General features: G+C 41.7%; 1 pseudogene; it reads right to left on the bottom strand.

Annotated features, from left to right (window-relative positions):
* Positions 1-1,586: 1,586 nt before the first annotated feature.
* Positions 1,587-13,669, bottom strand: part of LOC101590721 — a 71,180-nt pseudogene continuing 59,097 nt past the window's right edge.

A 13,669-nucleotide genomic window follows, 5' to 3' on the forward strand; every position in this document is an offset into this window, starting at 1 on the left:
CACTCCCCACCCCCAAGTACACAGACACCCCCAGTCCCTGGACCAACCAAACTCCAACCACAACTTACTTCCACCCATGTGTCCCACGTCAGGACCCTCCACCCCAGGGTCCACCTGGGTCCTGCTTCTTAGCATAGAGAGAAGATGCTGCCTGAGACCTCCAGAGGAAACCACTTGGACCTGGGAGGTGAGAACTCAGGCATTTGCAAAAGCATGTATGCAAAGCTGGATGTGGAGATGCACACTTACGATCCGAGTTCTCGGAAGCCTGAGGCAGAAGGATCAAGTGACTTGGAGGCCAGCCTGTTCAATATTGTGAGTGAGAGCCCATCAAAAAAAAAAAAAAAAAGGAAAGGAGAAAGAATAAGCATCAAAAAAAAGTTTTCTTTTTCTGTATTTTAAGGAAGGGTCTAAAGGTTGTCCAGAGTCTCACTACTAGGTCAGACTTGTAGTGATTCACCTGTATACAGCCTCACAAGTGCTGGGGTTACAGGCACACGCCACAGCTCCCCGTCTCAACTGCCCTCTGAGCATGCCTCAGAGGTGGGCTCAGTGCTGCAGGCCCAGGGATGAACCCCCAGGCCCTGCACCTGCTCGCAGGAACTTCAAACCACTGAGCTATTTGGCCGGCCTCCAACAAGTTTTTAGACTCATTTTGTTTTTATTGCTTTTAGGGATGTAGAATTTCCCTTTTCTAATGTTTGTGACTGTTATATAATTCTCTTGTTTGTTTTACTCCTTAATAGGACCTTTTAATTCAAATTCTTCTCTGCCTTCTCATCTTATATTTCTCTATATTTCAGTTTTTCTATATTCTCCTATTCCCTGCCTCATCATCTTTACTATTACCATTATAAGTTATTCTGAATTTTTAGATATTCAGTGACCCGTATGCTATTATTACTGACCTATATTCCATTGTTCATGGTTATTAGGTATAGCATTTAAGAGATATTTGCTGTATGTCAGTGTTTTCTACATTATTTCTGATTATCAAATATTACCCAAAAAAGATAATAAAAATGCACCACTTGTAATCAGCAGTTCCTTTCCTTTTACGAAACACTAACTTGATTGAGGTGTATATTTCATAACACAATACTCTGTTGTAATGAAGGGTAATAATTTTAATACCATTGCACATTAGACAGCCATGACCAACATCAATGTGAGACCCTCATCCTCTGAAAAGAAAGCCTGCACCCATTCATACCTCATCACCGGAACCATCATTCACCTAATAAACACCAAAAAGTCAAAGCATTGTCCATGGCCATCCCTAAGATATTTCAGACAACTAAAATCTTACATTATGAGGTACTGGCTTTCTTTATTGTCAAAACATTTTAGAGGTTCATCTATACTGTACTACCAGCAGGCCCTTTTCTTGTGAAGTACTATCTAATTCATGAGCAGTTCATATTTGTGTGCCAGTGTCTCACACGGATGGATACTGAACCCTCCAGGTGCACACAGACACCAGCAGTTCAATGCAAGGATCCTGCTGTGCTCTGGAGACCGGGCTCACGTGGGCTATTCTCGTGTCCTGGAGAAGAGGCTGTTCCCAGGAGAATCCCACAGCGGTTCTAAGCCCACGGTCCTGACCTCAAACTGCGTGCGGTATTCCTTTCAGGCTTCAGCAGGATGAGGTAGCACTTGGGGAGGAAGATGCCCCCCAGCAGCCCTGCCGTAGAGGCCAGGATGGAGAAGACCTCCACAGTTACCATGGCCTTGCCCCGTGCACTGTGGTACAGGGGCAGGAAGGCTGTCCACACGCTGCAGAACAGCAGCATGCTGAAGGTCAGGAACTTGGTCTCATTGAAGGCATCTGGCAGGCTCCGTGCCAGGAAGGCCACACAGAAAGTGCCTATGGCCAGGAGGCCCAGGTAGCCCAGCACGCAGGAGAAAGCCACACCAGAGCCCTCCTGACACTGCAGCACGAGGCGGCCAGGCTCTGATGCTGCATCCTTCTGTGGGAATGGTGGGGAGGTTGCCAGCCAGACCCCACACAGAATGACCTGCACCAAGGAGGAGACCAGGACCACGGAGGAGGAGGCACTGGGAGCTAGGCACAGGCGGACCCTGTGTCCCGGCCTGGTGACCCTGAAGGCCATTACCACAGTGAGGGTCTTGGCAAGGACACAGGACACGGCCACAGTGAACACCACGGCAAATGTGGTCTGGCGTAGAAGGCAGGAGACGTGTGAGGGGCGGCCAAGGAACAGTAAGGGACTCAGGGCGCAGAGGGTCAGGGAAACCAGGAGCACATAGCTGAGGGCCCTGTTGTTGGCCCTGACCACAGGTGTGTGCCGGAACCTCAGGAACACCCCGAGCACCAGGCACGCCAGGCCGGCCAGTGCCAGTGCCACCAAGGTCAGCGCAAGGCCCAGGGGCTCCTCAAAGGCCAGGAAGGTCTCTGTCCTGGGCAGGCAGCGGTCTCTGGCCTGGCTGGAGTACTGCTCCTCAGGGCACTGCAGGCAGCTCTTCATGTCTGTGGAGACACAGAACCCGTGTTGGGAGTCCCCTTACACAGCAGCAGCTTTGCAAGGGCCCCTTTTGCACCAGGCCCTCTGGGAGCAGCTCTGGTGATTCCATATCTGTGGATTACTCTTAGTCACCCCTAAAGAGAGGGTAACATTAAAGACAAGGAAAACACAAGGTATACTTATTCATGTGGCCTTAAAATAATGTTCTGGGGGTGGCCAGATAGTTCAGTGGATTAAAGTGCCGGCTTAGATGGCCACCTATTAATCCAGGAGGGACTGGGTTTCAGTCCCCGTGTACAGTACAGCCCTACCCCCAGATCATGCTGAGATGGCCATTGAGACTGGCCATGGTGCCTGTGCCTGTAATCCCAGTGCTTAGGAAGCTGAAAACAAGAAGATCACTATAAGTATGATTGGTGTAGTGAAGTTCTGTAGACAATGTACTAAATACAAAAATAAAAAATAAATAAAATTATGTTCTGTTTATATGCAAGAAATTGAATCCAAAGCCTTTTTGCTAAGCTACTTACTCAGCTCACTTCCTAGGTTTTCTTTTGACCCTGGGTCAAAGAAATTGATTTTTCTTTTGACTCCTAAATCACTATGTAGGCTACACTGGGCTGGAAGTAGTCCTTGTTTGATTGCAAGCATTTTGGTCCCCATCTTGTCTTTAAAAACCCATTTGTTTAAGTCACAATGTTCGGAACATTAAAAGATGTTTGTAATTGCAGAAAGGAAAATTTAACATGAGAACATTAAGGTTCAGTAAGGTCATTGGTTTGGTCCTTACCAATATACCTGGAATCCACAGAAGAACAGAGCATAACAACCACAAAAAGGAAAGACTGGTGACAAAGAAGGTGACCATTCATGAATCCAGGAGAGAGGACCCAAAATAATCCCATCCTGACACAAAGATCTCAGACTTGTAACTCCAGAGCTTAGACAAGATGCATTTCTGTGCCATAAGAGTCCAAAGGTTGTAGGATTTATCACCAAAAACCCGTGTGAGTGGGTGTCATACAAATCTAAAGCAAAAGAGATCATGAGGTGCACAAAGATCTCCGAGCCCTCCAAGGACAAAGGTTAAGCCTGAGGGTCAGAGCATGGTGACCTGGGCAGGCCACCCTACACTAGGCCTGGCAGAGATGAGAGTGCATATGAGGGGAAGATGCCTCGGGTACCATTTCCACCATAGCTGCACATGGGCTGCAGGTCAGGACCCACTTTCCTAAGTACAACTGTGAGAGGGGAATGTAGCCAGGATCCACTGAAAGTTCCCAGAGGGTGGAGGCCCTGGAGCACACTGCAGGTGGGGACCTCAGGCCAAGTTACCCTTGCTGCCGAGAATGCAGCTGACCTCTCACCTCTCTGGTCTGCAAACTGTCCCTCAGGGCAGGGCCGGCACTCAAAGCAGCAGTGAGGGGCTCCCAGCTGGGGGATCTGGCTGGATCCTGGTTCACAGCTGGTGCTGCACACAGAGCTCGGCACCTGGAGACAAGGTGCCGAGATCAGTAAAGGCCCTCCTTCCTCAGGGCCCAGAAAAATCCTGACCCAGCAGAAATCAGGGTAGCGTCATTCTCCCTGCACTAGTCATTGTATGCAGGAAATGTCCTCCCTGCTCTCAGGCTCCACACACCGAAGGTGGACACATCAAGGGACTGAACATCCAGACTGGAGGATCATTGGGGCTCCTTGGGATCATGACACTCAGCAAGGCCTTTACTCATGGCACTTCCCTTTGCTCTTTAGTCCCTTATCTGAAACCTCAAGTGCTGAGTCCACACCACCTTATATGTACATATGCAAAGTCTCCCACAGCCCAGTGGAAGCTGCACATCCAGGGTTCTTCGTCCTCTGCCAAGTCTCTACCTCCAAGGAGTAGCATACTGGAAGGCCTGTGTGCAGACACATGGAGACAGGAGTGGGTGCTGTGTTCCTCAAAAGAAAATGAGAAGGTGGATATAGTGGTGCATGCCTGTAATCTCAGCACTCCCAAGGCTGAGGCAAGAGGATCACCCTGAGTTCAAGTTGAGTGTAGACTACATAGTAAGATCAAGGCCACCCTGGACTACATAGTGAGACCCTATCTCAGCACCAATCCCTGACAAAAAGAAATATGAAATGGGAACCTCAACATATACCAAGTGAAAAACCCACAAGTCCACTGAACATGCAACTACCCCTGTAGGAAGGAGTCAAATTTGGAAATCTCATCTCCTAAGAAAAGTTAGGGCACCATGATGTAGGGACCTCAGAGAAAGAACTATCCCAGCTTGCCTACAAGGCAACTGGAGTGGGTCCTCAGGCAAAATAGCCTCAACACCAGCACCAGTACTGTTAACATGTGACACTGACTCATGTGAGAGGCCTGCTCTGCCTCTCAGTGCTGCCTAGGACAGGTGTGGAGGAAGAGCTGTGGCCTCCCATGTCCCTGTGATCCTGACCCTGAAGCAGAGGTGGAGAAGACCAAGAAAGCTTGCTGCTCGCCCAATTTGCTTAACTAGTGCAGCTCTAATACTCTTGCTTGCTTACAGATTTCAACCTCTATACAGAGTGAACCATAAACATTCACCCATCATGATTTTACCTGCCATTTTTTTGTTATTTTTCCTTTTAGCAAAGGTCTACATATCATTCCCAGGATCTCCTTCAACTTTTAAGTCTCCTGTCACAGCTCCCTCAGATGGTAGAATAAAGGTATGTAATACTGTGCCCAGACCCTTGATAGTAAACTGTTTATACAACATAGTTGAGCTAGCACTGCCCTTATTTGCAACGATATCCACATCGAGGAGCCACAGAGACAAGGTCATTGAACCTGAGTTTCCCCATATCCAAGGCTGAGGCCTGAATCCATCTATGCACCCAGAATACCTACCTGGACACCATCCTTCAACTGGATCACCACTGTGTCTTCTGAAGAGGGATCTGGGTCCAGTGTACCAATGTGGACAAAGTGGAACTGGCCCTCATGAATCCGTTGTGCTTGGAGGATGTCAAATTTTGCCACCAAATCTCCATTAGCATCGAACATGATGTGAGTCCCATCAGGAGTTTGGAAGTGCACCTTCCTCAGGGGGTGAAGGAGCTGGGAAAATAATCTGACATGTTGCCTGGACATGTCCTGGGATTAGTGACAGATGTTTGAACTCTAGGCAGCACCGACTGGGTCAAAGGACCAAGAAAATATTCCACTGTAACTTCTTGTAAAATCAAAGGCAAGGTTCAGAAATGAGCCATATTTAGATCATTCTTGTTGCTGTAAGGCAGTCATCAATTAAATATTCCTTACTGTTCATAAAACCAGAAATTCAGAACATCATCTCAACTCTGTCCCAACTTTGGCTTCTGTTCCTTTTCTCCTTATTCTTAATTTTATATATTTTGTACAGAGTTTCTCTATGCAGCTTTTACTCTTAGTGACCCTCCTGTTTCAATCTCCCCAGCACTGGGATTACACACATGTTCCTCCATGTCCTGTTTTGGTGGCTGGCTCCATGCACCCAGGACCAGACCTGCACAGCAAGTGGAACCACAGCAAGTTGGGTCCTTGCATTTGCCTACGTAGGTGCTTAGGCCCCTGAGCTATCTCCATGGCCCTTAGCCTTCTGTTCTAATCCAAGTTTAATGCATTCTCCATTCAAGGTGACCACAGAAGGCCTTACCCTCTGTACTCCTGATTCCAGGAGAGACCCTTCACACAGCCTACTGACCGCCCTACCTGGGCTCTCCTCCTTGCAGTGACTTGGCGCAGGCTGCTCATGAGGCCACCACTCTTACCATGGAAGAGCTTCCTGTGCAGGCTGGATCTCAGAACCATCCTCTTTCAGATCTAACCTGGGCCCTCCTGATTCCACTCCCCTCCATCCACCACAATGCATGCAGAGATCATATCATTGTAGACTTCTAGCCTCTCTGACATTCTAACCCAGAGACAGTCATTCTCACTCTCCATGAACTCAGAGCCACCTATGTTTTCAGCCCCAACCAGTAGAGATCCCTTAATCAGAGTGGAGGTCGCAACAGCACCCCTTCCTTCCTCAGTCTCCACTCTGTCCTTCTAGGCCAGCAGCATGTCCTCAGTTGGATATGTTCTGCACTCCAAGCAGAACATATCCAACTGTGCTGCATGTATTTGGGGAAGATACTCTTCACAGCCTCCCTGTCTTCCTACACACCAGGTGTACACACATCAAGATCAGCAGATATCACAAATTGAGGAAGAAAGTTAGAAATCCAAGCACTAAACAGAATGCATCAAATCATTAAGATTATATACCATGACCAAGTAGGATTTATCCCAGGGAAGCAGGGATGATTCAATACATGTGAATCAGTGAATATTATATTTGATTAGTAGAATCAATGATACAAATTATGTGATGCACTTCATTGATGCAAAAAAAAGCATTTGACAGGGTCCAACAACTGTTCATGGTAAATACACTACAGAAAATTAGAATAGATGGTCTTAACTCAAACCAACAAAAGCCATATATGACAAACCAAAGCCAACATCAGAGGAAATGGTCAAAAACTGGAATTTTGCACTCTATAATCAGGTAGAAGAGAAGGATATCCACTTGGATGGAGTGGCTGAAGCTGGATATTGCTCAGAAATATAAGGTTAGGCAAGACCAACTTGACAGAGAAAAGTACCTAAAGCAATTAACCTTTTTAGTTATGGAACACATTGCCTGGGATAATTCAAGGCATTAGTCACTAGGCAACCCTGTGTTGTATGATAATACCTTTGCAAAATGTATAAATAAATGCCCCTATAGCAGTTGACAAGTTCCTTTCCACCCATCAGGAGAAAGGACTCCACTTGACCTCAGCTTTCATCTATTATCTTTATATCTTCATCATCTTTCCACTTTCCCCCAGGAACATGGAGGAGTTTGAAGGATGCAGCAATCTGGCACTTGAACAGGGGCTCAGGTGAGGAAAAACAGTGGATGAGGGAATGCTTCTCATTGTGGGCACAATACATTGGAGATGTGCATTGGTAATGCCACTACTGAGCAGAGGTGTGCATCAGTATTCACATTTTATCAATTGTAAAGACTTGGGGTGTAGATATTCACTATGGCCAGAAATGCATTCACTGGGGCCAGAGAGATATAGCAAACTTGAGAGAAGCTATAAAGGAGATAACAATCTTAGAAGAAACCAAAGGGAACAGGTGTAGGTATGGGATAAACAGAGTCTCAATAACCACGGAGGCATATAGAGGTACATAGAAATGTTTGTTGTATTCTTGGTCCTGTATTTACTTTGTAAGACTACCACAAAGGATTTGGCTTGGAGTACTGTTTTAAGATGAAGTTCTGAGCAGGAAAAGGACAGTGAAGCAACAGTCCCACAGATAGAGCTTAAGCCTTCTATGTTTGCTGAATCAAATAAAGAAAAAACCATGAAAGACAAAAAATGAAATTCTCTTTTTAATGTGCATAGCTGCTTAGAGGCTGGTTCAGAGTAGTGTGGTGAGAGGTAAGAGCATGGGCCAGATGCAGGGAGAGCACACAGCTCCAGTACTAGGCAAATTCAGCTTTTTTCTTTTGCATTCTTCGTTCATATGTTTATAATACAATTTCGGAGAGGGCTTCTGTGCTTCATTGTGCCTGCTGGACCTCTCTGGATCAAACCGAGGCCGACCGCGTGAGTGAGACCTTTGTCCTGCTATCAGGACCCCTTCAACCCTCCAGAGCCAGCCCAAAGCCACCTTCTGAATGAAAATTTCCTCAGCAATCTCAGAACCCCTCCAGACCTGCTCAAGCCAAGGCCTGGTGAGTGTGTGGGAGAGCTTCACCTCTCCCCTACTCCCCCTTATCCCTTCCAGACTCAGCCCAGGCCTGGCATACAGGACTGGGGTGAAACTCTGCAGCTGAAGTCCCTGCAGATTGACTATGGGCCAAAACCATTCAGCAAATCCACCAGCAGAACATCTTGCCAGAGGGGCACAAAACGTTCACCTTCAAGGGCTACAGCAGCAAGAAGCTGAGCACGGTAGCCAGACCCAAACCATGCACAATGGGTGAACTTAATCTTAGTAGATTTGTACCCAAATTTTGCTAGGTGCTAAGGTTGTAACTGCACCAAAACTCTACACCAAAGGTCAGAGGACAGTGCTATACAACATGACAAGAGAAAGAGCAAAATACAATCTCGGGCCCTGAGCCCACCCAGAACAAGTACAGAGAACATTACCACAGCTGAAATCTCTGAATTAATAGCATCTGAAGTAAAGAAACAACAGCAGAAAGGTATAGAGGGACTCAGATGAAAATTAATCACCTGAAATAAAAAAAGAAATCTCTGAATTAATACCATCTAAAGCAAGAATCAAATGCAGAAAGTTCTAGAGCAAATCAGATCAGAAATAATCTCTGAAGAAAAAGAATTAATAACTGATTCTCAAGAAGACATTGATTAAAAAAGAGATTAGAAAAGCAACAGTTTCCTTTAATGAAAAACACAGCAAAGAAATAGATGACATGAAGAAGAGTAAAAGAGATATAGATGAATGTAAAGTTTCCATCAAAAGGTTGCAAAACCATTTGAGAGAAGTGAAATAGAGTTTCAGATCTTGAAGACGCTGTCAAAACTACTGAAAAGATAAGAAAAGATCTCTTAAAAACAACAAGGATGCAGGGAAAAAATTCATCACCTGAAAGATGATGCAAGAATCAACAATGTGAGACTAATAGGCATCAAAAAAAGAAAGGAGTCAATACAAATGATATAAAAAAATATGAACAGAAGTAATGGAAGAAAATTTGCCAAATATGAGGAAACAATCTGACCATCAGATAACCGAAGCATACAGAATTCCAAATAACTTCAACAAAATTAAAGACAAATCAAGATATATGACAGTCAAGACCCCAGAAATCCAGCGCAAGAGCAATATACTGAAAGCTGCTAGAGAAAAGAAACAGATCAAATTTAAATGAAAACCTATCAGAATAATAGCAAAATTCTCTTCACAAACCATGAAGGCAAGAAGACTATGGAGCACAGTACTTCAAGGCCTCTATGAAAACAAATTCTAGCCCAGACTACTATACCTTGCAAAACTCTCTTTCAAGTTTTATAGAGAAGTTAAACATTCAATGACAAAAAACAACTAAAGAATTTCTTGATGACAAAGCCAATACTACACAGACTACTAAAACATGTGCTAGAGAGGAACTAAAATAATCAGAACTCCATGAATGAATTATAAGCATCAATGTAAATGGACTCAATTCACCAATTAAGAAAAAATAGATTGGTATAGGGAATTAGGAAACAAAATCCAACAATGTGCTGTATACAAGAAATACACTTAACTCATAAAGAAATTCATGGGCAGAAAGTCAAAGGATGAAAAGCAATACTACATGCCCCAGGACTTCAGAAAAAAGCAGCAGTAGCAATCCTGCTCTCAGACAGTCTCAGCTTTAACCCAAAAATGATCACAGGAAATAAAGAAGGACACTATATACTGGTTGGGGAAAAAAATCAAGAGGAAGAGGTAAAACTCATAAATGTATATGCACCAAACATGTGAGCACCTAACTATATAAGACAAATCTTAACATGAAAAATCTAATATCCAATAACACAATCTTAACAGGAGATTTCACCAATACATTATCACAAAAAGATAGGTCAAGCAGACAAAAATTAGCAAAGAAGTAGAAGAACTGAAACAGAGCTTGGAACAAATGGACTTGGTGGACATAAACAGAGAGTTCAACAAAGCGACAGCTGAATATATATTTTTATTCAGCTGCACAAGGGCCATTTTCTAAAATAGAGCACATACTGGTCCATAGGTCATGCCTAAGTATATGCAAGAAAACAGAAATTATTCCATGCATATTACCTAAACACAGTGAAATGAAACTGGAAATGAAAAAGACAAGACAACTGAAAAACACACTAAATACATGGAAATTAACACCCTACTCAGCAATCAATGCATCCCAGATGAAATTAAGAAATTCAACAAGATCTACAATTCAATGAATTTAACAATATCTACAACTCAATGAAAATCCAAGCACAACGTATATGAATTTATAGGATGCGATGAAAGCAGTTTTCAGAGGGAAATATATGCCTGTGAACTCACACATTAGGAAAACAGAACGAGAACAAAGAAATATCCTAATGCTGCACCTCCAACATCTAGAAAAGGAAGAGCAAACCAAACCCAGAGCCCAAAGACGGAAGGAAATCATAAAGATTAGAGCAGAAATTAATTCAATTGAGATGAAGAAAACACTTCAAAGAATTAATAAAACAATAAGCTGGTTTTTTGAAAGATTAAATAACATTGATAAGTCTCTAGCTAACCTCATCAAAAAGAAGAAAGAAAAAATTCAGATACAAGCAATAAGGAATGAAAAGGGGGTAACTAACACAGACCCAGTGGAAATTCAGAAGATTGTTAATAGCTATTTTGAGAAACTTTACTCTCACACAATAGAAGACACAGAAGAATGGCACAGATTCCTAGAAAGGGACAAAATACCAAATGTGAATCAAGAAGATACTGGAACTCTCAATAACCCAATAACAGCCAATGAAATATGAAATGTAGTGAAAAACCTACCGACAAAGAAAACTCCAGGTCCTGATGGATTCAAAGCTGAATTCTACAAGAAATTTATGGAAGATGTAAATCCTATACTCCTCAAAATCTTCAATGAAATTGAAAAGGAAGCAATCCTCCAAACATCATTCTAGGAAGCAAGTATTATACTGATAAAAAAAAAAAGCAACGAAAGGCACAACAAAAAAGAGGACTACAGGCCAATCTCCCTCATAAAAATAGATGCAAAAATCCTCAATAAAATCTTAGCAAATAGAATACAGCAAATCATCAAGAAGATTATGCACAATGACCCAGTAGGATTCATCCCAGGGATGCAAGGATGGTTCAATATACGCAAATCTATAAATGTAATACACTGTGTCAATAGAGCCAAATCTAAAATCCACATCGTCATCTCAATTGATGCAGAAAAGGCTTTTGACAAAGTCTAACACTCATTTATGTTCAAAGCCCAAAGATAATTGGAATATATGGGCTCTACTTCAATAAAAATTAAATATATAAAAAAAGAAAATACTTCTTCCATGTTATGCCTAAGATGTTTGATATTCAGAAAGATAGGTTTCACCCAATTGCATATGTTGTAGGATAATAATAAGCTTCTCTTCTGGAGCGTTAATAAGCTAAGTTTGCCTACCAAAAATTAGACAAAAAGGAGGACTGCTTGCTCAGCCAACATTTTGGCCCTAGCCTTTCAAGGTCAGTGAAGACTCAGGACATAAAAGAACCTATACTGTAAAATCATGTAACTCAGATGTGTCCCAAATTTTCTGATCAAGATTATGGGGCCACAGAGGATAGACATCAATGATGTAGAGTGTGCCTAAGGAGAGTCACATGAAGAGAATACATTCTCTCAGGCTTTCACAGAGTTGAAATTGGTCAAGCAATAGTGTGACTCATTCACATGGCTGACACTGACAAAGGATCTACAAACTGAGGTACAGGGTTTCAGGATAAATTCTGAGGGTACTAGACTGACATTGTCAGATTCAAAAGCTACATTTCTTATTATATAGGTCTTGCTTTATCTTCGTCTTGCCAATCCAGCAGAAAAGTATAAAAACAAAGTATATAATGTAAAGCCATATTAATATGCTGAGCTGTAAAAGGTCAAATCAACAACTTCTGGCATTGCCAGTCCTATAGATAACCCACTACTCTTATGGGCTACTGGACTATATTGGAATATTTTGCTTAATTCACGCACCTATAGTATTTGAATGACAATGGAATAGCTTTCTCTGACAAAACTAAACAAAAAAGTGGAGAAAAATGGATCACCATCTTGTATCTGTATATTCAATATAGTCAGGATAGATATACAGCTAAATTCTCTTAATTCAATGAATAAGAAAATTTGTTCTAATAGCGTTTGTGGACAGGATGACATGTCTTCATCTTGAATTATGAATAACCACTGAGACAACAATGTACAATGTATTTATTATTGAAACTGTCCTACTGATCGGTTTTAAAACTCTCATTGCTATTTGTTTCTCAATAAAATTATTTTTAAAAATATAATTTGGATTATAGATTTTAAAGTAAGCTACCACCTGGTACTGAGTTTTACCCACGAGTCTATATGATATTAAGATGAGTTTTCACATGGGCAATCAAAAATAAGATAATGAAACAAATATCCATTAGAATGATAAGAGATTATTACACAGGACTCCATTTGGTCAATAAAGGAGTGGTCATCACTGTTGATTAATAAGAAACTCCAGTGATCTTCTTAGTCTGATGGGAGACATCCCTAATAATTTGATGATAATTTACAGGTAAAATTTTCTAGAAAAAAATACAATAAGGTTTTCTCACAAAAGATGCGTTTGGTAAAAAACTGAATTAAGAAACTAAGGTTTTCACATGTGCATTAGAATTCATTGTTGTTGATATCATAGTGTATTATGTATATTTATGATTGATTTACACATGTATCCAAAAGGTTAAACAGGGATTGCTGACAATGATAGAATTTTCTTTCAGATTCAGACCCCTGCTATTAGCAAAAAAACTTATGTGATGTACTCCCCAATAATGGTCACCTAGCTAAGTAAAAGCTTCTCATGTGTAACATAATTAATTGATTAATCAGTTATGCTGCAAAATGGAAATTTATGTTTTTCTATATTTCTTTTCATTTTTTTATTTTTCATTTTTTATTTCTTATACTTTGTTTTACCAATATTTCATGCTTATATCTGGTAAATTAAACAACTAACTTGAAGACAACATTATATGATATAACAACCATTGTTGGATTCCTATTATATTGTTTAGTGAAATTCTGAAATTTTTCTAATTTTTTTACTATTTTTTATTTTCTTTTTTCTTTTTTTCTATAATTTTATTGAGAAACAAGTAGCAACGACACAGTTTCAAATCAAATCAGTAGGACAGTTTCAATAATTAATACATTGCATGTGGTTTTCTTAGTGGTTATTCATTGTATAAAATGCAGACATGATGTCCTGTTTAGAAACACTTTTAGAACACATTTTTCTATTCATTGAAATAGGAAAATGTAGCTGTATATCTATCCTAACTATTTTGAAAATACAGA

This window comes from Octodon degus, unplaced genomic scaffold, assembly GCF_000260255.1.
Source record: "Octodon degus isolate 3935 unplaced genomic scaffold, OctDeg1.0 scaffold00322, whole genome shotgun sequence".
Lineage (NCBI taxonomy): Eukaryota > Metazoa > Chordata > Mammalia > Rodentia > Octodontidae > Octodon > Octodon degus.